The sequence below is a fragment of the Homarus americanus genome, unplaced genomic scaffold (genome assembly GCF_018991925.1).
Source record: "Homarus americanus isolate GMGI-L3 unplaced genomic scaffold, GMGI_Hamer_2.0 scaffold16894, whole genome shotgun sequence".
Classification (NCBI taxonomy): domain Eukaryota; kingdom Metazoa; phylum Arthropoda; class Malacostraca; order Decapoda; family Nephropidae; genus Homarus; species Homarus americanus.
The window spans coordinates 1,993,314-2,016,287 of record NW_024746541.1 but is presented as its reverse complement, the minus strand read 5'-3'; positions in this window follow the sequence as shown (position 1 = coordinate 2,016,287).

Below are 22,974 nucleotides of genomic sequence, written 5' to 3'. Positions count from 1 at the left end.
CCAGTTGTACATAAGACGTACACAACACCGTACTGTAGTCACCCTCACCACTGAAGAAAAACTGAGCCAGATTCTTCAAAACATGTTACAATATATAACAATTGTGAGTAGTAAATAAACAGGAAATAGTTAGTGACCTTCGTAGCCGCGAAAGTTCTTCACTATTATGGTCATGCAGTATGATGATATTAGAATCATACTTAACATCCATAATTATTAATAGCCATCTAACAGCTAAAACGAAATCTGCGGATTCCATTAAATTGCACCATTTAAAATATTATATTTTTGGCAATATTTTTTAAAACATTCAAACCACTACAGTTCTCCTGTAAATATAAACTAGTGAGTCTGGTAATGATTTTAACCATAGTCATCTACAACAAAGACCAGTGTTTCAGCGCCAATAACTATCAGTGAAATTTTATCTTTCGCTCTTGGTCATCAATATTCCTATATCATGAGAGAATATCCCACCACCACTAAGACTCACACTGATACCTATTGACCATTACATTCTACACACATTTATGGGCACCAGGGAGGCCATCATGTTGTTCTACACTACACCACTTGCTGCACAATGTTAAAACTAAACCATCAAACACATTTACCCTTTCTATCCCGATAGCTAGATATCATAGGAAAATTTTCCACTTTCTATCGTTTATAGCTTAATTATTGGCAATGTAGTAATTCAAGATCAAAGCAATTATTTTCCATTTTCTGTCAACAATTATGGCATTTTTCATTATAAATAGCGTAAAGGTAAATTTGGGATACGTAACTCGTTGCTGTCGTATTTCATTATTTTGAGGGCTTTAAATGTAAGTGAATTTTTTTCTTGCTCTCATTTTCAGTTAGTAAAAATAAGCTTTATTATAAATCATCAATGTGTGTGTGTGTGTGTGTGTTTCACACACAGGGTGGTGAAATGCATCTAGTGTGGCAGCACTATGTTAGTGTTAAGGTGAAGGCACTGCCTGCTCCCTTTCGCTTTCAGCTGCCGCCGCTGGCTAGCCCTCGTGGCGAACAGGGAAGCAACTTGTATAAGTATATCCCTGCCAGTACACAGCCGCTTCACCATCAAGACGCCTCCTGTGCCTCCAAGTGGTAACACACGGTAACTGGGTACCTCATGGGCCCAGGCTAGACCAGCAGGGAATCTCGGATTAGCAGTAGGCCCCAGAGGGACGGCGCATAGGCCCACTGGCATGTGGACACGTTTTGGTGCCTACCAGCCATTGCCCCGCTGCCTTGCTGATTAACCTTGGTAGGTATAAGGCTACAGGAGTAAACCCCAAACGAAAAATATGCGGTGGAGCCTCAGGCAGACATGCTTACAGAGCTCCAAAAAGCTCCCAACGGCGGTATAGGCGGAAGAGGTGACCACTGTAGAAGCCCAACGACTACACCGGCAGACGAAGGCAATACCTGATGAACAGGTGACTAAGGCGAAACCCAACAATCTGGGCTATCGGCAGTCCATTGCAACTATTCCTCTCCCCAGTCGTTGTAACACTTGCACCACTGGATCAGGAAATGGGAGAGCAAAGTTGTGTGGTTACAGCCTGCGCTCCTGCCTCACCACATAAATCAACTCACGTGCAGCCATCATCCAGTTCATCATACCTCTCATCATCATCAAAACCCCTATACCCCCAAAAGTCCTTTGGCGACGGACGAGTGGCGACGGGACAGGCAGAGATGACTGCCGGGAGTCTCTAGTCACAACTCTGCACATGGGCGGCACAGATAAGATGGTTGTTTATGCGCTGGGATATAGGCAGCAGTGTAATCCGGTCCTGTCCGTGAGACTGAGCAGCCCTTTCGAGAAACCACTTTGTTCACCCTACATGAGGGGCTAGAAAAGATGTTCTAAAAAACCAACCTGACTGGGCAACCGTACCCAGTAAGGTTATCCTTATGCGATCGAAAGCACATTCAAAATCACAGATCCAAACAAAACAAACTATACAACCTCTTATGGTCGCTGCATGGAATATCAGGACCCTTCTGGAAACTGGCACAAATGAGCATCCTGAAAGAAGAACTGCCCTTGTGGCAAAAGTGCTGGCTAGGTATAACATCGACATTGCAGCCATTAGTGACTCCCGGCTCCCAGATCAGGGTCGACTCACAGAATAGGGGTCTGGCTATACTTTCTTCTGGAAGGGTAAACCTGCTGTGGAGAGAAACTGCATTTGTGGAGTTGGCTTTGCCATCCGCCAACGCATCCTACACAGGCTAACTGAAATGCCTATTGGGATCAATGAGCGCCTCATGATGCTTTAAGTTACTGGATGCAGAGGATACCAAAGGAGGCCTTTTACTCCGACTTGACAGAGTGCTAATATCTATCCCCAGAGAAGACAAGGTTGTGCTCTTTGGCGACTTCAATGCCAGAGTTGGCATTGAAGTTGGGAGTTGGGAGAAATGGACTAGGGAAGTGTAATGCCAATGGACTATTCCTCCTCAGCAAGTGTGCTGCTCACAGCCTCACTATCACCAATACCTTGTTTCGGAAGGCCGACAAGTTCAAGGGTTCTTTGTCAGAGAAAGAGGTCGCAGAGATGTACTCATCACCTATTGACTTGTCAGAGCCAATCTCTCACTTCATGTCGCTCCAAAACGGCGAAAGCAGCAAGCCTCCCCCGAAGAGGTTTTAATACTAAGCATCTGGAGGACCCAGCAGTAGCACATACCTTCAGAGAGTAGCTCGAACATGGGCTTATAAACAACCCAACAGCAAAAAACGCAAATCCCAGTGCAGAATGGGATACTGTCAACACTGTTTTGACAAAAACCTGCAGAGATTCTCTTGGCCAGATCAAAAAAATACACCAGGACTGGTTTGATGAAAATGACCCGGCAATCAAAGTACTCATCGATGATAAACGTGCTGCTTTTACTTGACTGGCAGAACAACCCAGCAGGTCCTTCAGCATCTAGAGCTGACCACCTCAGCTATCTTCCATCCCTGGATGAGGTAGTTACTGCCATCAAACAGATGAAAAATAACAAAGCCTCAGGGCCTGATGGAATCCCAACCGAGATGTATAAAGTAGGAGGACCTCTGCTTACCAGCCGTCTCCACTCGCTCCTGGAGAATATATGGAAAAAGTAGGAAATCCCCCAAGCTCTTAAAGACACTTCCATTATCAATATTTATAAGAATTTCATTGTGGCTTTAGACCATCACGTGGCACCACTGACAGGATCTTTGCTGTCCGCCAGATAGAGGAAAAGTGCAGAGAACAGCGTCATGACCTGTAAATGGCTTTCATCGACCTAACCAAGGCCTTCGACTCGGTCAACAGGGAAGCCCTCTGGTTGACCCTCAGCCGTTTTGGCTACTCACCAAAATTCATCGTCATTGCCAGGCAACTCCACGAATGCATGAACAACAGTGTCAGTGTCCTGGAATCCGACATCCAGTCAGAGTTCTTCCCCATCCAAACAGGGGTTAAACAAGGGTGTGTACTGGCACCAACTCTCTTTTCCATTTTCTTGGCTGCCTTCCTTATTCGTGCTAGTGCCAATTTAGCCGGCGGGGTGGACATCGAGTACCGGGTGAAGGGGGTATTTTCAACATAGACAACTCCAGACAAGAACAAAGGTGTCGGCAGCTTCCATTACAGAACTTCAGTATGCAGAAGACCTCACCCTTGTAGACAGTTTATCTCTTATAGCTCATATAATTACTTTCACCTAACCTTAACAAGGAGTGAGTTTTGTAGTTTATGCTTCATTTTGTAGTCTCTTGGTGTTGGGAATGCATCTTGTGCTCAATGCTGTTTTCATTTGCTGGAAGTGTCTTACGCCGAGTTTAGATTGCAGGGGGAAATTTATCACTCACTGCTGTGACACCCAGGATAAAGTTATGATATAAAGAAATAAGATTACCAAGAAGAAAACCTGTTTTCATGTAACTTGGTTATTCCAAAAAGTTACTTTACTTCGTTACCAGCTACCTGTGTTAGAGAACAAAGTCTCACTATACAAAAACTATGTTTATATAACCAACATGTGACACAAACCACCATTACGTCATATCGTGTTAGAGGCATATTATGACGTCCATGTGAATAATTATTGTTGTTACTGTTCAGGAAGAAAAAATGTGGAATAAATATTTATATTTCTACGCTAGACACAAGAGTAAGTGGTCCAACATATTGATGAAATAATTGACTGATAAACACAACATCATTAGAGTACGGATATACAACACTAGCTAGTTCACTATTAATAAACTGATAAACACAGCACCACTAGGTTACAGTTATAGAACACAAGCTAGTTCACTATTAATAAACTGATAAACGCAACACCACTAGGCTATGGATATACAACACTAGCTAGTTCGATATTAATAGATAAACTGATAAACACAGCACCACTAGGTTACAGTTATAGAACACTAGCTAGTTCACTATTAATAAACTGATAAACGCAACACCACTAGGCTACGGATATACAACACTAGCTAGTTCGCTATTAATAAACTGATAAACGCAACACCACTAGGTTACAGTTATAGAACACTAGCTAGTTCACTATTAATAAACTGATAAACGCAACACCACTAGGCTACGGATATACAACACTAGCTAGTTCGCTATTAATAGATAAACAGACTGATAACCACTGCTCAACAAGGGTCACGGGAACCAAAAGAATAACAACAGACACAGAACAAAATAATCAACACAGTTAAACAAGATGACACTTTATCTTTGTTCTCCAGAAATGAAAAAAATCTTGACCCTTGTTTCATGTAGGAATACTAATTGATAGATCTGAAAAGGTTAACTTACTGTGTTGAGGCCAATTACGATGGGACAAAGTATATCTCTTGGGTGAATACCATACGAGGCGGTGAAATTGATTAGAGTAGTGAAGTAGACGACAGGGAGGACGACGAGGCACAGCTCCAGGCTCTGCTGTGATCTCTCTGTTGTGCACTGTACTGTATGTTATACTAAAATGAATGTTTGTGTGAAATTTGTGGGCATAGGGAGAGTAGGTGAAATGTGTTATATATTTGTTTCAGAAGGTTGGAGTTCATCATGGGGTTGTCCTATTGTTAGAATGTACACATTGAAAGTGACAGTTTAATTAAAGGTTGCCTAACAATGCAAATACTTGACTCTCTTGTAATGAAAAGACATGTATTGATTTACAGGCTGTGACAATGGGCACATACGTTGTTGTTGCCAGTATTCATGCAATTACAACGCTGGATTAATCACAGATTTTCTAGGTAGGGAAAAGGAGAATATTGTTAAGTATTAAGTATTAAAACATCCTGTAACGTAGCAAAGTCTCCCCTCTGAACTTATGATAGAGGTAAGCTCCGATAATTTATCAAGACATTAGTGTGGGGTCTTCTGTAGATTACTCTTGTTAGGATATTCAGTGTATCGTTACGTAATTCAATGAAAACACTCTCCATGTACTCCTCCTGAACCTTTAAATCATCTCTTACAGAAGTGTTATACTTAACATCAACATATAGGGCGACACCACCACTGTGTCGTGACGTGTTGATGCAGTGTATATTATAATTATGAATGTTATACAAATGTTCAATATCGTTAGTGAGTTTGGTCTCACAGAACACAAGTACATCAAATTTGTGGGCAATAGAAGATAAACACTGACCTATAAAGGTATATCTAAGTGAAGGGGAATACTACTGATGTTATGGCTAATTGAGAAGGAGAAATGAGATAGTAGAAGACTAGAACTAAACTCAGGAGAGTTAGGAAATCAGGAAAGTAATTGTTACAATTGGAGTTGGTGTAACCCAGTGAGTTTTGTAGAAAGGCATCAGGATCAATGTGAAGGATCAAATTTCACTAAATGTGCCAAAACAACTCTGCTGCATGGGGCAGAAAACAATCAAAACACCTAGTTTACAAAATTATAATCCGGAATTATGTTTATATAATTACTACACCCAAGGTAAATAAACTATGAGCAAGTCTCTAGTAAATACTGATACAAGTGATACAATATGTTAGGTACCCTTCTTGTTTTTCAAATTACCTCTACACAACACTACCTAGCTAAGGTTAACTAATATCCAGCCGGTTACAGTCAGTCAACCTAGGTATCTTACACACACCACGTGTGTTAACGAAGCTCACCACAACTCACTTCAAACTATACTAACAGTCAATGCTCATAGTGTTAGTTACGGTGATGTCTTATGTTAATTGTGCATAGACTATTTTAATAATAAAAAGAGAAAAGACAATGTGGGATTGAAGACTTTACCCAGGAACAATATACAGGGTGAGCATAAAGTCTTTCCCTGACTACAAGATTACAAACATTTATTACACAAAACATATACCAGGTACAAACATACAGTTTTTTGTAAAACTACTTCTTGAGATGAGGTATAAGCTGCAAAAAACTGTATGTTTGTACCTGGTATATGTTTTGTGTAATAAATGTTTGTAATCTTGTAGTCAGGGAAAGACTTTATGCTCACCCTGTATGTCTCCTCCTGTGTGTTCATCTACTAGAACAGTAACTATATCTTCTAGCAAGCATTTCACAAGGTATAGTACCTCTCAGCACTGCGCAGTTCCCAAATTTCTGGGAGGTGAAAGTATTAAAGCTTATGATAATAGATAAACTGCACTTATTTATGGACGTCATAGACGTATGTTCTTTTAAATGACAAGATAAAATTATCAAGACATGAACGAAATACTCATAATTTACTGCGTATGTTGTATTTAGGCAATCATACTTCTGGCAGCAACATCATTCAGTATCCGCTTGTTGCAAGTTTGCAACGTGGTAAGTGTTGCTAGCTATCTGTTCGCCGTGTTTGCTGTTTACGGGCTTGGGAAGACATGCTCTTTCAAATGACAGGAAAATAAATTGAATAAAAACACTTAAATTTTCATAAACTCGCCCTTTTGAGTGGCTATTTATATATTATTTTGTATACCGTGATAAAGGGGACTGGAATACATTTGAACTGTGATGGCTCTAAAACCAGTTCAGGATAAAAATGTAGTTTTAATTGATAACAAAACAAGAAGCATTGGTGTGATCGGAATGTGAAAAAAATCTCACTTCTGGTTTTAAGTAACACCGGAAAATCCTTTTAGTATACAGGTCCTGGTAAATCGAGATATCCTAAACTCTGAAACATACACACAGACGGACATCTAAGACGCCGAGTAAACATGGACGTTTAGTTGTCTTATAATATGGACTTTTGTGTATTAAGGACACATTAGTGGTAGGCTGTAGGCTGTAGTGACCCAGGGTAGTATGTCCTTCGTGACCTAAGAGGACTTTGACACTTTCATTGATCACGGTAGTACTCAAATCCTGGTCGATTCCAATATACCTCACACAGAGTGGTTAAGGTTCTCTGTTCACAGTAAATAAGTCGGTGTATAAGGGAACACTTTTTCATCTCTAATAATCTCAAGGAACCTGTCAACTCTCCCACACAGATCCCTGATGTTGTAAGACACAATGGATTCCTGTTTGAATTATTTCCGTCCAATTATCTTAATTATCACTCTCCTAAAGTTTTCTCTCTCCTTAGCTCTACCACCACCACCACCACCACCACCACCACTCGTATCACGGAACAACTTTCCCCCAAACGACCACCCAAGAAAAGTTTGTAAAAGTACGTAATTGTCATTATGAACAGGTCGACCGGAGTTTGTCTCTTTCTCGATCTTCCTTCTTTTGTGAAGATCATTGTTCCGCTACACAACACAGCACTGATAGCAACGAGGATGAGTTAACAGGTAATTAAGCATTCCATAAACATCTCATTATGATTACATGCCACTAGACGGTTCCCAGATAAATGACTTCCTCCCACTTGGTCGATTCCCACGTGGATGATTAAAGCTAAAAATCGTCCATACATTACAAATTATGTTAGAAATACTGTGTTTATTATAGGAATATATTATGAATTATATTAGGAATACAAAATACAACGTAATTATAGTAGGATTATTTTATTATAAAGATTAAAAAAATATATTATCAATTATATTAGGAATAAATACAATGTTATTTCTATCAGTGATAATAAAATACGACTATTTAGTTTATGTGACAGCCATAAGCCCACTCTCAAAGTCACTCATGATACTAATTGGATTAAATACATTGTCTTGTTGCGCCATATGATCCACTAGAATTGACAAGATTAATAAATATGTATCTTTATTCTTATCACGACACATACAGTGCACCCCTATTTGATACACTAAATAGACCCCTATTAGCGATACCTATTACCGATTAGCGATACCTTCTATGAATCAATATTTTTGGGGAACTTCTCACTGGCCATAAACGACCATGTAGATCATACAAATACATATAAAGGAATAGATTCACACAAAACCTAACCTAACCTAACCTTACCTAATCTACGGTGGGAATAATTTCATTATCTTATGATAATGAACAACTCCCTAAATGAAACAGAGCAAATTTTATCCTGTACTAATTAATTTCCATTCAATTATAACAATAAGCACAAAAGGTTATTATTTATGGAAATTATCTGTATAATTCCACGTAATAATATTAAATAATAAATAAATCCTCGTAGCAACTTGCCCCGCGGAACCCTGAAGCACATTATGATATGCAGGTGGTAGGTTTTTGTGTGAATTCAACGTGAAATAGGCTTGATGCCAGGGGGTAAATCATGAATTTTTCACAACAATTCGTATAATTCATGATTCACATGCATAAAATTATGAATAGTGGTGTTGGCTTATTACTATTATAAATAATTTGTCTGAGGAACGCATGTGGCCATCAGATAGTTTCACCAGGTTGAGATGAATTCAACATTTATCGTCTATTTACTTTATTTCTGGTAAATTAGTTTATAAATAAAATAATAATTGATTACTCTTGTATTTTAGCAATTAATAATAAGTAGTGGCATTGAGTTATACTAGTAAACCTTAAACCAGTCCTTCTTAAACTTACTCCGTGTCATTCACCTTTCTGTCATTATAATAAAATTTAATTCACCCCGACTTCACCCCTTATTAATTTTCCACTCTGTTGCAATTTACATAACTCATGTCGTCACACCACTTGGAAAGGCATAATTAATTAACATCTTAAGTGTTTCCTTTATTCACTTCATTGTAATTGTGTCACTTGAAACATAAGTTAATGACAAGAAATCTTAATAAAAAAAACATTCCTTTATATTTTTCATGAACAAAACAAATAATGACAATCATCATGTTTACTGGTACAGGTACACATTCTTAAGCATATTTACAACATCAGTGGCTAGGGTGTTCCGAGATTCCTGCCATAAGCTTCTCAAATCGGGGCCCAGTTCCTTTCTCCAAAACCCTCTGCATAACCGAATTTCGTTTCATGATTTTCAGTTTTACCAAGGTCGAAAATCCTTGTCCAATCAAGATAGTAGTTGTCATCATCACTAGTGGTTGAAGGGCTTTCAAAGCAATTGATTTGTATTCAGGAAGCTCAAGTATTCCAACTCAATAGTTTTCGTAGTAGGAGCCTGTTTCAAAGGTATATAAAGTAGTCATTAATGACTTGAAGATATCAGGTATCAGGAATGATCAGTTCTTACATGTTGATAAATAAATTTTACGTTTCCTATCGCTGTAAGTCAGGCAGCCAGTCTACAGTCTACACAGCTGTCACTGGGTGAACCGTTCACCAGTTTAAGAAGTACTGCACAGTGATTGTTTCCCGCTTTTTTAGTGTAGACGTTCTCCTGAGGCCTGGAACACAGACATTCCGTTTAACGCCTCAACGTAGCCAAATTGCAGTCTGGCTGAAGTCTTCAGAGAACTTCACTAGTGATCATAACCCCGTCCGACAATATGCTAAATATATGAAAGTACCGTAGGAGAAAAGTGATTTCGTAAGAGAGAGAGAGGAGGAGAGCCTCCATTTTAAAAGATATCAAATTAAATTATTTGTTGTGTGTGTGTGTGTGTGAAAATTACTTTGTGTGTATTCAAATTTAAAGATAAATGTAAGAAAAAATATAATGGTGCCAGTGCATTAGGTAACTATTGTGTCCAAATTTCAGCTTTCTAACTCAAAAATTACTTCAGATATTGCTCAGACCAGAAGGAAAAATATGTATAAGGCAAAAACTACAAAGGTAAGCCATTTTACAGAAGCATTTGATCACGATTGTGTCATCATTTTTGTTTTTTTGGCTCAAAAGTACCCTGACAAAGAAGGAAACATACAAACAAACAAAAAGAGCATTTTTGATTACTTCACTTTCGGATTTCATATTCTTAGGGCTCGCACTTCGCGTGGCGCCTGGAGACAGAATGAGGGGAAGGGATGGTGTACAAAAATACATTAAAATCCAGGTAATTGAACTCCTGTTAAATTCTGATAAGATTCGGGTTTTTTCCTCCTGGACACGTGTCTTTAAATAAACACCTTCAAAGTTTCGTCTTTCTCTCCAGATTTCCTCTTATTCTCAGATATTCCTCTCAGACAAGCAGAAGTTACTCTGTTTTATTATTGTTGTTTTTCCCGGCTTAACCAAGACAGTGAACCATTGTACAAAAGTGGACCACCTCGTAGGTCAGCTAAACGTCCACCTTCACTGCGGTAATGTAAGCGAGTAAGGAAAGTCTCAATGAATTTCAACAGCATTTACAACTAGATGTTACTTACGTTAAGCGAGACTTTCCCCGAGAAAGAACGTTCTAAACGGCCCATTGTGAAATGTTTGCTTTTACTGGCTATTCAAACCGAGTCTTGGAATAAGTAACTTTGACTATAAGTTCACTCTGGTGTAAAATAGGTGTGTGTAAAGAGACTCCAGTCCTCTGTTATGGGTCCACACGTGACTGATTCTGTTGGTAGGACACAATATGACCTGATCTAACTAAACTTACTTAGTACGGAATTGTAACTTGAAGAAACTTTAACTGTTGATGGGATTTTGCTCGGTAAGACGAAATATGATTTTCTCAAGTAAGATTTTTTCCCTTGCACCGCCGTGGTCAGCACCTGGCGACGAACACAGCAACAGTCGTCTCCTGCAGGTAAAAAACACATCCATCTCACTCGCCATCCACCTTACATGATCTGCGAAGCAAACCTGATACAGAACATACAGTCTTGATAGAACATAATATATTTTTTTTATTAGGAGTGAAAATATGTCCACAGAGCCTTGTCAGAGTTCTACTTCAGTCACACATCTTCAGCTGGTTATTGCCTGTTCTCGCGGTGATATTATGAATATTTTACAAAATTATGTTTATTTTTCCCTTTCTTTCTTTTCTAATCATCGCTATGCTTTAGGAGGAACGATCTTATAATTATTATTGATCTCGACCAGCCCTTCTATATCGATCACCTGACAGTCAACACGACATTGAACCAACACTTTCCAGCATTTTCATTTGAATTTCCACCCATTACTATTACCATCGTTTCGACCACTGTGAACCCGTATTTTACTTCACCCTCTCCTACTACTCTTGCTGCTACTACCAACCTTTACCCCACCTACTACTGCTTTTTTTCGGGTTAAGGTGGGGAATGGATGGAAGGCATGCTGGGGCTCAAGGCACAGCCAGACATGAGGGATAGAGAAGTCAAGACTTATAGTCGTGGGGAGAAAGGTTGGAAAAGAAGTTTAATGAGTTAAACAGGCGGGACGACACCCCTTGTTTTACATATTACAGATTTTGTTGGCGAACTAGGCTAACCTAGGATTTAGGATGAGATTGCACAATTGTTACTTTGGTAGATAATGACTAGTATGATTTTACAATTACATGTTTATTAAAATCTTATACTGTATTACGTTATGGACTCACTAGATTGTGATTTGTTAAATGTGAACTTAAATCATCAAAGTTTTAATCTAAGGTGGATCACTGTGGCGGACATGCTTTGATATTTTTCATCTGTTTGATGGCAGTAGCTACCTCATTCAGGGATGGAGGATAGCTGAAACACATCGGTGTTTCGGTTGAACAGTGAATGGTAGTGCTCTTTCCAGCACTGAAGCTGTCTTTAATTATGAAGTTACAATCGGAAGAACAAAGGGGGGCTGCACCAAGAGTGATTGGCCCATAAAATATTTTAATTGAATTGAAAAATTAGAGCATCTTGTGCTGATCTGCAAATTTTTGTATCTGATATGCTTGAATGCTTGATTTTTAAATCAATCGTTCTTTAGATCGCGAAGTTCCCTCTGTGCCACCGATTTCTTCGTGCGGAAAGTTTCATCTTTGGTCCGAGACTGAGGGTTATTCTGCCAGTCATTAAAAGCAGCACGTTTATCAATGATTTCCGGGTCACTTTCATCAAACCAGTCTTGGTGTACTCTTTCGATCTGGCCCAGGGTCTCTCTGTAGGCTTTTGTCATGACAGTGTTGAGAATATCCCCTTCGGCACTAGGATTTGCTTGTTTGCTGTTGGGTTGCTTATCAGCCCATGTTCGAGCTGCTCTCTGAAAGCATGTGCTACCACTGGGTTCTCAGATGCTTAGTGTTAAAAGCTCTTCTGGAGGCTTGCTGCCTTTGCCGTTTTGGGGCGACGTGAAGTAAGAGCTTGGCTCTGACAAGCCGATGATCAGTGGCACAGTGGTCTGAGCCATGCATGGCACGGCTGATGAGAACATCTCGGCGATCTCTTTTTCTGACAATGATGTAGTTAATGAGATGCCAGTGTTTGGATCGTGGATGTTGCCACGAACCGATGAACTTGTTTGCCTGCTTATACAAGGTATTGGTGATACTGAGCTTGTGTGCAGCACACTTGCTAAAGAGGAATAGGCCGTTGGGGTTACATTTGCCTAGTCTATTTCTTCCTATGGTACCCTGTCAAATGTTAGCATCTCTGCCAACTCTGGCAATGAAGTCACCAAAGAGCACAACCATGTCTTCGCTAGGGATAGAGGTTAGCACTCTGTCATGGTCGGCATAAAAGGCCTCCTTGATGTTATCACCTGCATCCAGTGTTGGGGCATATGCACTGATGCAAAAGGCATGACGTGATTGATTCAGTGGGCCACGAAGCGTCATGAGATGCTCGTTGATCCCAATAGGCATTTCAGTTAGTCTGTGTAGGATGCGTTGGCGGATGGCAAAGCCAACTCCGTAAATGCGGTTTACCCTTCCAAAAGAAGGTATAGCCAGACCCCCGTTATGTGAGTTGACCCTCATCTGGGAGCCGGTACTCACTAATGGATGCAATGTCGATGTTATACCTAGCCAGTTCTTTCGCCACAAGGGCAGTTCTTTTTTCAGGACGCTCATTTGTGCCAGTATCCAGAAGTGTCCTGACATTCCATGCAGCGACCATAAGAGGTTGTATAGTTTGTTTTTGCTTGGATCTGTGATTTTGATTGTGTTTTCGACCGCATATGGATGACCTTACTGGGTGCGGTTACCCAGTCAAGTTGGGATTTTAGGCAGGCTATGTTTAGGGCTCCTTTTCTAGCCCCCTCCCCATGTGAAGCGAGCAGAGTGGCTCCTCGAAAGGGCTGCTCAGTCTCAAAGACAGGACCGAATTGCACTGCTGCCTAGATCCCATTGCATAAACGACCATCTTATCTGTGCGGCCCATGTGCAGAGTTGTGACTAGAGACTCCCGGCAGTCATCTCTGCGTGTCTACTTCACCACTCATCCGTCGTCATAGGGCTTTTGGGGGTATAGGGGTTTTGATGATGATGAGAGGTATGATCTGCCGGATGATGGCTGCGAGTGAATTTATTTATGTGGTGAGGCAGTAGCGCAGGTTGCAAACACACATCTTGGCTCTCCCTTGTCCTGATCCAGAGGTGCAAGTGTTGCAACGACTGGGGAGAGGGATAGTTGCAATGGACTGGTGATAACCCATTTTGTTGGGCTTTGCCTTAGTAGCCTGTCCATCATGCATTGCCTTTGTCTGCCGCTGTAGTCGTTAGGTTCCCATGGTGGTCACCTCTTCCGCCTATACCGCCGTTGGGGTCTTGTTGAACTTCTGTAAGCATGTCTGCCTGATGCGGGGCTCCACCGCAGATTTTTCGTTCGGGTTTACTCCCGTAGCCTTATACCTACCAAGGTTAATCTGCAAGGCAGTGAGGCGGTGGTTGGTAGGCGCCAGAGTGTGTCCACATGCCAGTGGGCCTATGCACTGTCCCTCTGGGGCCCACTGCTATTCCTAGATCCCCTACTGTTCTAGCCTGGGCCGATGGGGCACCCAATTACCGTGTGTTACCACGAGGAGGCACAGTATTAGTCTTGATGGTGAGGAGGATGTGTACTGAGAGGGAAGACTTATGCAAGTTGCTTCCCTGTTCTCCACGAGTGCTAGTCAGCGGCGGCAGCTGAGAGCGAGAGATCAAGCAGTGCTTGCACCCCAACACTAACATAATGCTGCCACACTAGAGGCATTTCACCACCCTGTGTGTATGACACACACACACGGGGGTCATTACATGCCCTGGGCGTGGATAAGGTACAAATATGTCACCTGACCTTTTTGTTCCTCAGACAATTGTCACAGTAGCTGACCTGATATTACCCTGCCTTTCACATGGTCAAGTTTCCCACGAGAAGCGGTGACCTCTTGGGAAGTGGTGTGAGGTCACACCATTTCAAAGGTAATAGGGGAGGTCAAGTAAGGCAACAAATGCCAAGTTAACTACCTTCTGCCACACAGCCTTCGTCTGCCAGCCATTCATGAGGTCACAGATGTCTCACTTGTTGTTGACTAAAAGAATCACCTGAAGATTAACCACCCTAACACTAACCTACCCTGAAGATTAACCACCCTAACACTAACCTACCCTGAAGATTAACCGCCCTAAAACTAACCTACCCTGAAGATTAACCGCCCTAACACTAACCTACCCTGAAGATTAACCACCCTAACACTAACTAGAGAAGTCGATTTGTGAAAGAGACTTAGGGTCACTCGTAAGCCCGGACCTACGGCCTAGAAAACAGTGCATTAATGTTCGAAATAAGGCAAACAGAGTATTAGGTTTTATATCTAGAAGTGTAAGTAATAAGAGTGCGGAGGTCCTATAGCAATTATTCAGGCGGCACCTCGATTATGCGGTTCAGTTCTGGTGCCCTTATTATAGAATGGATATCAAATCACTGGAGTTGGTGCTACAAAGAATGAAGAAAATGATTCCGGGACTTAGAAACCTTACCTATCAAGATAGGTAAAAGAAACTAAACTTGCATTCCCTAGAAAGACGAAAAATGCGGGGAGATATGATAGAAGTATTTAGTGGGTGAAAGGAAACAATAAAGGAGATATAGATAAAGTTCTTATAACATCCGAGCAGGATAGGACTAGTAACAACGGATTTAAGTTGGATAAGTTTACGTTTAGGAGGGAGACAGGAAGGAACTGGTTCACAAATAGGGCACTGAGAAACTTTCACAACCGCGGCTGCAGACGGGGTCGCCGTATTCCCAGACGAATCCCTATCATCACGCCGAGCAAGCATAAGAAAGTCAAGCCAGTGTCAGAAAGACAGTGTGCTCGCTATGAAGTGCCGCGACTATGGTACAGCCTACCATCCCTATTGCTGTTCAATGTTACATCTTTATGCAACAAGGTGGAGGAGGTCAGTGAAGTCAGTTGGTGCAGGTATTGAGGCGATAACCACGGCGTAGCAAATTGTTCCCGAGATCTGTGCCATAGAAAACTATGAGTTATTTTACCACTTTAGAAAGGACAGGAGAGGTGGTGGTGTTGTGCTGTACTGTCTCAGTGACCTTAAACCATCACACCTAGGTGTTAATGTACCTTTAGGATGTAGAAGCGTTGTAGGTTAAGGTCACTCCCACCCCGCCAGCTTGCCTCCCTCATTGTTTGTGTGGCTTATCACCCCCCCCCCGCGCTCACCTACCGCCAATGTACTGGCTACTCATATAATAGACACTGCTGACTCCCTGAGATCCAGATTTCCATGTGTTAAGTTAGTGATATGCGGTGACTTTAATGAGTTAGACATCTGCAACATCACCCAACACCTCCACCTTGCACAGATAGTTGACTTTCCTACACATGGGAATACCACCCTGGACCTCATCGTGACTGATCTCGGCAAGCACTACCTTTCCCCCCAGCCGCTGCCTACCATGGGGCGGAGCACCCACTTGTCTCACTGTGGTCACCTACACCTACCATCTCATACCACCAGTTGTCACCAGGACTTACCGACCTACCCCTGACTCTGCCATGCAGCGTTACGGTATCCCTGGACTGAAGTGATCACGGTAGACGAAGTGCAGAGCCAGCGGGATTATTACCTGGACACTATCACCAAAGCCTACCACCACTTTTTTCCAGCCAAGACACTGAGGATCTACCCCGATGATGTCCCGTGGATTACACCCCGTACCAAAGACTAATTGAACAGCGCAACAAGGCATACTACACCAACAACCGCCTGTATAAAAGTCTACTTAACCAGGTCATCAGGGAAATCAAGTCAGCCAAGAAGTATTATTATCCCAGGAAAGTGCACGGCCTCAAGGAGGTCAGCAACGGTCAGTGGTACTCTAAGGTAAAAGATCTCTGTGGTCTTAACCGTCAGTCTCCCACATTTCCTTTTATCTCTCATTTACCTATGAGGAGGCAGCTGAGACAATTAATAACCATTTTGCTACCATATGTCTTACCCTACCCAGTCTTGACCTCACTCTCCTCCCGGTCTACTTACCTTCCCTCTCCACCCCTCCATTTGAAATCGCCAACAAACTCCTGAAATTTAAATCTAAACGCTCTACAGCCCCAATTGACCTCCCAATCAAAATGTGCAAGGAGTTTACAGTCGAACTTGCCACCCCTCTCTGTTCTATTATTAATGTAAATGTATTGAACGTATATTATTATGTCTAAATCATATGCAAGTTTGTATATTTTCAGCCACCGGCTGCAACTCTATTAATAAACCGTTAATATTATCAATATTATTATTACACACACACACAATAATTCACTCCACCACATGACACACTCAACACAACAGTACACTCCACTACATGAGGCACTCAACACAATAGTACACTCCACCACATGATGCACTACAACAGTACACTCCGCCACATGACACACTCAACGCAACAGTACACTCCACCACATGACACACTCAATACAACAGTACACACACATGAGGCACTCAACACAACAGTTCACTCCACCACATGACACACTCAACATAGTAGTACACTCCACCACATGACACACTCAACACAACAGTACACTCCACTACATGAGGCACTCAACACAATAGTACACTCCACCACATGATGCACTACAACAGTACACTCCGCCACATGACACACTCAACGCAACAGTACACTCCACCACATGACACACTCAATACAACAGTACACTCCACCACATGAGGCACTCAACACAACAGTTCACTCCACCACATGACACACTCAACATAGTAGTACACTCCACCACATGACACACTCAACATAGTAATACACTTCATCACACTCAATACAAGCACAGTGTGTTATGAGGCCAAGAAGCTGTTGTGTGACCACCATCCTTCACAGATTTATCTCAGCCGGGAGTTAAGGTAATAATATTGGTCGCTACCAGAACTATAGCGTCGTGATGGAGGTCATCTCTTGTACCATCAATCACTTGTCACGTTAAGGTTCACATGTTACCAGGTGATGTAGAGAGAACGAGTTTCATTAATGTATCGTCTACTAATACCTCTACACTCCTCACCTGATAGAGGAGAGGCAATCATGAACTAGATAATTATGAGGAGGGAACCATAACAACGACGTCTTCATTAATCTCTGTCCATGGCAAAACTCACGCGTATGTGGGCCACCTCAGCTAGTTTTTATCATCCTACTTGGTTAAGTTAAATTGAAGTTGAGGTTTAGGATTGATGAATTAGCATTTACAATAGGATGTAAGAAGGCGAGGCAAAGTTGAGAGACTTTAGCGAACATCTTACTGGACAAGTACAGTACAATTCAGAGTAAAGTGGATTATCTCACTATCTACCGAATGTACCTTGTTCATAACTGTTGTCCCCATCACACTCTGTAAACGACATAACATAACGCATTTCATACATGAAATCAACATATCCCAGGATATATTTTTTATACAAATCATGACCTTCCTTCTCCCCTTTCCAGTTAACCAAAACCTATACATCTACTTACCAAAAACATAAAAGTTCACCTTAACCCCTTGTGTACGGGCTCCCATCTGAACCAAATCAAATAATAAAACTCGTGTCCCTAAAGTGAAGGGGTCACTGGAGATAATCTACTAAGATACAAACATTACTTTACATCCATCAAATTGAATTCACTTTTCTGGCCACCATCTGCTGGACACCGTTTATGATTAATGGAACATAAATACCTAAAAAGAGAAAGTGCAGGAGGGAAGTAGTTAGGATAACAGAGGAAGGTTGTTGATCAAAATGTGAGTTATAGAATATTGATGGCGGTACAGTACACCATAAATCAGCGGTGTTGTACAGCAGATAATGATAAATGAGGTGTAGGTACTGTGGCGGTGTGTCTCCTGCCAGCTGACACACTATCACTTACCTCCACACTGTTGGGTCCTGCCACCTCTCACCTCATTTGTACCTTAGTACTTTCATCACGACATTCCCACAGCACCTGACATGTTGCCGCACTAATACTTATATATTATACAGTTTTTCGCTCATAAACTTACCCAAACTCACTATCATGCTTATTTACATGGTCGTCTACGCTCAGACGGCACCCCTGCCACGCCATGAAAAAAAAACAACTAAGCATTGGTCACTATTTTGTCCAATTTTAAACCTCTTAGCACAAAAAGTACCTGAAACATCACCTGAACAACCAAGCAAACAACTCGAAAACAGACAAACCTCCGTTACGCGCTTCGGGTGGCACCTGGAGATGGGCTGAGAGAGGTAGGTCGGTAATCAATAGTGATGATTAACGTTTTATTGAAAATACGACAGCCAAAACGTGAAACATGCAAGACATTAACGATTTTCTGGACGTTAAGAAAGCTACTGAGAAGATTACTTGTACAAAACAGACAGGAGTTGAATGAGTCTAACTGACACTCTTAATAGGCTGCTGTAGCAAGAGTTATTAACGAAGAGATACCATCTTGTGTGGAGTGTAGAGGAGAGTGATACATGACTGATCTTTTTTACCGGGCTGTCGAAGATGATGTTAGACTTAGCGTTGAGACCGTGAAGGTTATGAAGTTTGTGGAAATTGTGACAAATAATTATGAATGATTCGAATTCGGTTTTGGATGTGTAAACAATGATAACAAATGGGTAAAAACTCAGGTTAAGATGTTAAATGAAGAACAAAAATCTTGAGATGATGTGAGGAAGTTAAAATATAAATCATCTTAGCGCTGGCCGCATAAACTAAGAGAGGAAAGATATTGAGTAGTAAAGTTAGCAAAGATTTGAGAAATATTATCATAATGAAGAGTCAGACATGGAGTGTGGTACTGTATGAAGCATAATCTGGGATCTTGGTCAAAACGACGTGAGATGCTTGGAGATGAAGCTATGGAACGGATGGAGGAAGTTCCCTGGGTAGAATAAAAGAGTGAGAGTAATGAGGAATTATTGGATCTGGTGAACAAAAAGCCGTCTCAGTGATGCGAAGGTAAAGGAAGAGAAGAAATAGTGAGAGAGAGAGAGAGAGAGAGAGAGAGAGAGAGAGAGAGAGAGAGATGAAAATGGTAACACGCAAATAATAAGATTGAAGAGTAAAGTAAAGTTATCGTAGCGTGTATGTTGAATATTTCACATCTTGTATCTTATCTGCAAACCATTTAAAAAACTGAACATGTAGCAGCATGATAGTAATGTTATCTTGCAAAAAAAAACTATCCTGAGTAACTTACAGTAAATTTTATATCACATATTTATAATACAAAAGCGACACAGGCCTCATCATACAGTGATGTATCAGTTATATATCAATACATTTTCAGTATATGCCTGAGGTGTGTAGTAATTATTCGTCTCCGTCAATATGCAGGTAAAATAATTAAAACACGAAACCCTTGGAGGTCAGAGCACTTAAGTGAAGGGCCAATTTGCGGACTTGAAAATATAAAACAAGAGCCAGTCTGGTGTTACCCTTTACCCCGTTATGTAACGTTTATGGGAACTAACTTTGTCAATTGTCGATTATCAGGAAACTAAAGAATGTAAAGTATCTCATCTAGCCAGCACGCCGGAGGTCGCCGGAGCTCCAACATTCCTTCTGATTAATTACGTGTTTGTTGTTGCTCACTTATTACAAACTGGGTTTTACATGCGTAACAGAAATTGGTCCTCCACACTTCACCAGCAATGATGTTATCACATACCCTTTTTCCTGCGCGGGAGTGGGTGCTGTGAGTTACAGCCACTCAAGTGGTCTTTCTAAAATTATATTAATATTAGATTTACAATCCTGTAGGATAAGTTAAAAGCGATGTAAACACACATAAGAACGATATACTGTACACGAGCATGAAAACCATTTTAATCAGTCACACACACACACACACACACACAAAAGTGCCACTTTCAGAGACCGACCCCCAAAAATATCTTACTAAAACTTCTTTCAAACGAGCAGTTAGACTGTATGAGATGATAGCAATCATTGATTTCAATTCGAATTTTAATGCAGCAATACACGAAGTGAACTCTCTTAACATTTCTGCGGTAACAGAAAATGCAAAAAACAAAAGTAGTGGATTTTTTCTTACAAAGGAAAGATATTGAATTTCGGAAGTAATATCATGAAGTGAAGATAGAAGGAAGGAGGACTCGGGAGAGGAGTTACCTTAATCAAGCTTCGTTTTGTCATCAACTGGAAATCGTGAACACGTGGACAGGTTAAACTCGACACAAATATCAAGAGAGGAGCCGGAATATGTATAGTAGGAGAACAGGTGTTGTGGGCGAGAGACAACATCATCAGGTAGAAGATGGAGTGGCGGGGGAGATGACAGTTTAAGGCAGGAGGTGTTCAACACGTGTATAATGTAAGAGTATACTGACGAATACCCGCAGTGTCAAAATAAACGAAAGTACTCCTTCCTTACGTTGATCTTTATTGGGAGACATGCTGTTTCTGGGATAGCCTGTGCCTGTGATCTCTGACTTTTGATCTAGGATGTATGTCTGCCAGTGCTGTCATGTAAGTACTGTATCATACCACAGCCTGCGAATAATTACAGCAGTGAAACTGGTAGAGCCAAGAGTGAGAAACATGAGTCTGAGTGAAATTAAACCAGAAACATGGAGGTCAAGGAGTGAGTGAGTGAGTCGGTCTCAGGAACAGTTATGTGGTATAAACAATAGATGGAGTATATAGAAATTTGCTGTACTCTTTTTGACCGTAAAAGTTAATTACCGAGGACAAGAGTCTGACTGAGACAATGAGATGGGAATCTCACAACTACAGTTTCCTAACAACGAGAAGAACAAAACATGTACGAATAAGAAGGGAGCCACATAAGGTGCTACTGTCCATGTTACACGGTTCAACACAAACTATAGATAGTGAAGTGCTTCCGAGAAAATGCCTGAAACATACACATCAGCCTAGAGTAGACCTGACGCCACGTTTGAGAGGAACTTGAAATACATCTTTAGCTTCGCCTAATTATCTGTTGTGATATTAGTCATACTATTCACACATCCTCACACTGTATAATATAAAGAGGTGATGATATAGTTATACTACTAGTACTACCTCACACTTTATATTATAAACAGGTGAAGATATTTTTTTGCGGGGATATAGTGTGGCTCCAGGACTATTATATCCCGTTTACACTCACTCGTCACTGTAATATTCTACTCGCTCTTCACCTTCTTATTATTCTACCTTCATTGTTCTTCTCCCCAGTCTAGTCTCACTCCCCTTCCGTGTGTCCTCGCTAAATTCCCTCCACCTGTAACATATCTTATTTAGCCCTCACTCCTTTCCCTACAAATTTATTTACCCTTTCACCAATCTTATCCTATCCATCACTCTCCTCTATCCCATCCAATCTACATTCTCCTCCCTGCAACTCTATCCTCCCTCCTACAGCCTGTCGTCTTAGGAAGAACTTCCAAGAGAATAATTCCACTCATCGACCAGGTAAACTAATGATATGCAAATGTGTCTGGAATATGAAAATATTTTGGTTCATCCACGTCGTCTACAAATAGTTGATCCAGTAACAAGTATCATTGTCTGAGACTCACATGTTACTGTCTCAGGTAATAACGTGGTCTACTTAAGGTATGTTCCTTAAGCTACATCATATATAAGAGTTTATATGTCTTCTTCTTATAGTTTGATTTAAATTAATTATATGCATTAAACCAGAAACTCATCATCATATTAACCAGGGTTGGTTGTTTCCCTTTTGGCCGCCGCAGTTTTCTTCCAGTGATTACGAACATCATGATAATGTGACTTTTTTCCCCGGGGAGAATTAAGGAAGATGGTAACAGAGGCTGACCACAGGTGTTGTGGGTTGTTCAACTTTACCTTCATCTTGTGCCCAATTCATGGTAGTTGCCCAGCCCCCCCCCCCTATATATATATATATATATATATATATATATATATATATATATATATATATATATATATATATTACTACCCATACGAAGTGTAGAAGTACCAAAGGGCCCTGATATAAACCTTGCCCTGGGCCCATTTTCCCCTACGTTCGGCCATACACCCAGAAATACACGCAACAGAAGTGAAACCTTAACACTTTTCTCTGATAGATTTTATACATTTAATGACGCTCATAGTTTTTCAATACAATATAATTAAATTTAAACTGGAAAACAATATACACATCATGAAAGTCACACTTTGCCTTTATTGTAGGTTATGTATCTAAGCTACTGTGCCGAGTAGCAACCTTGTATATAAGTTACTGTGCCG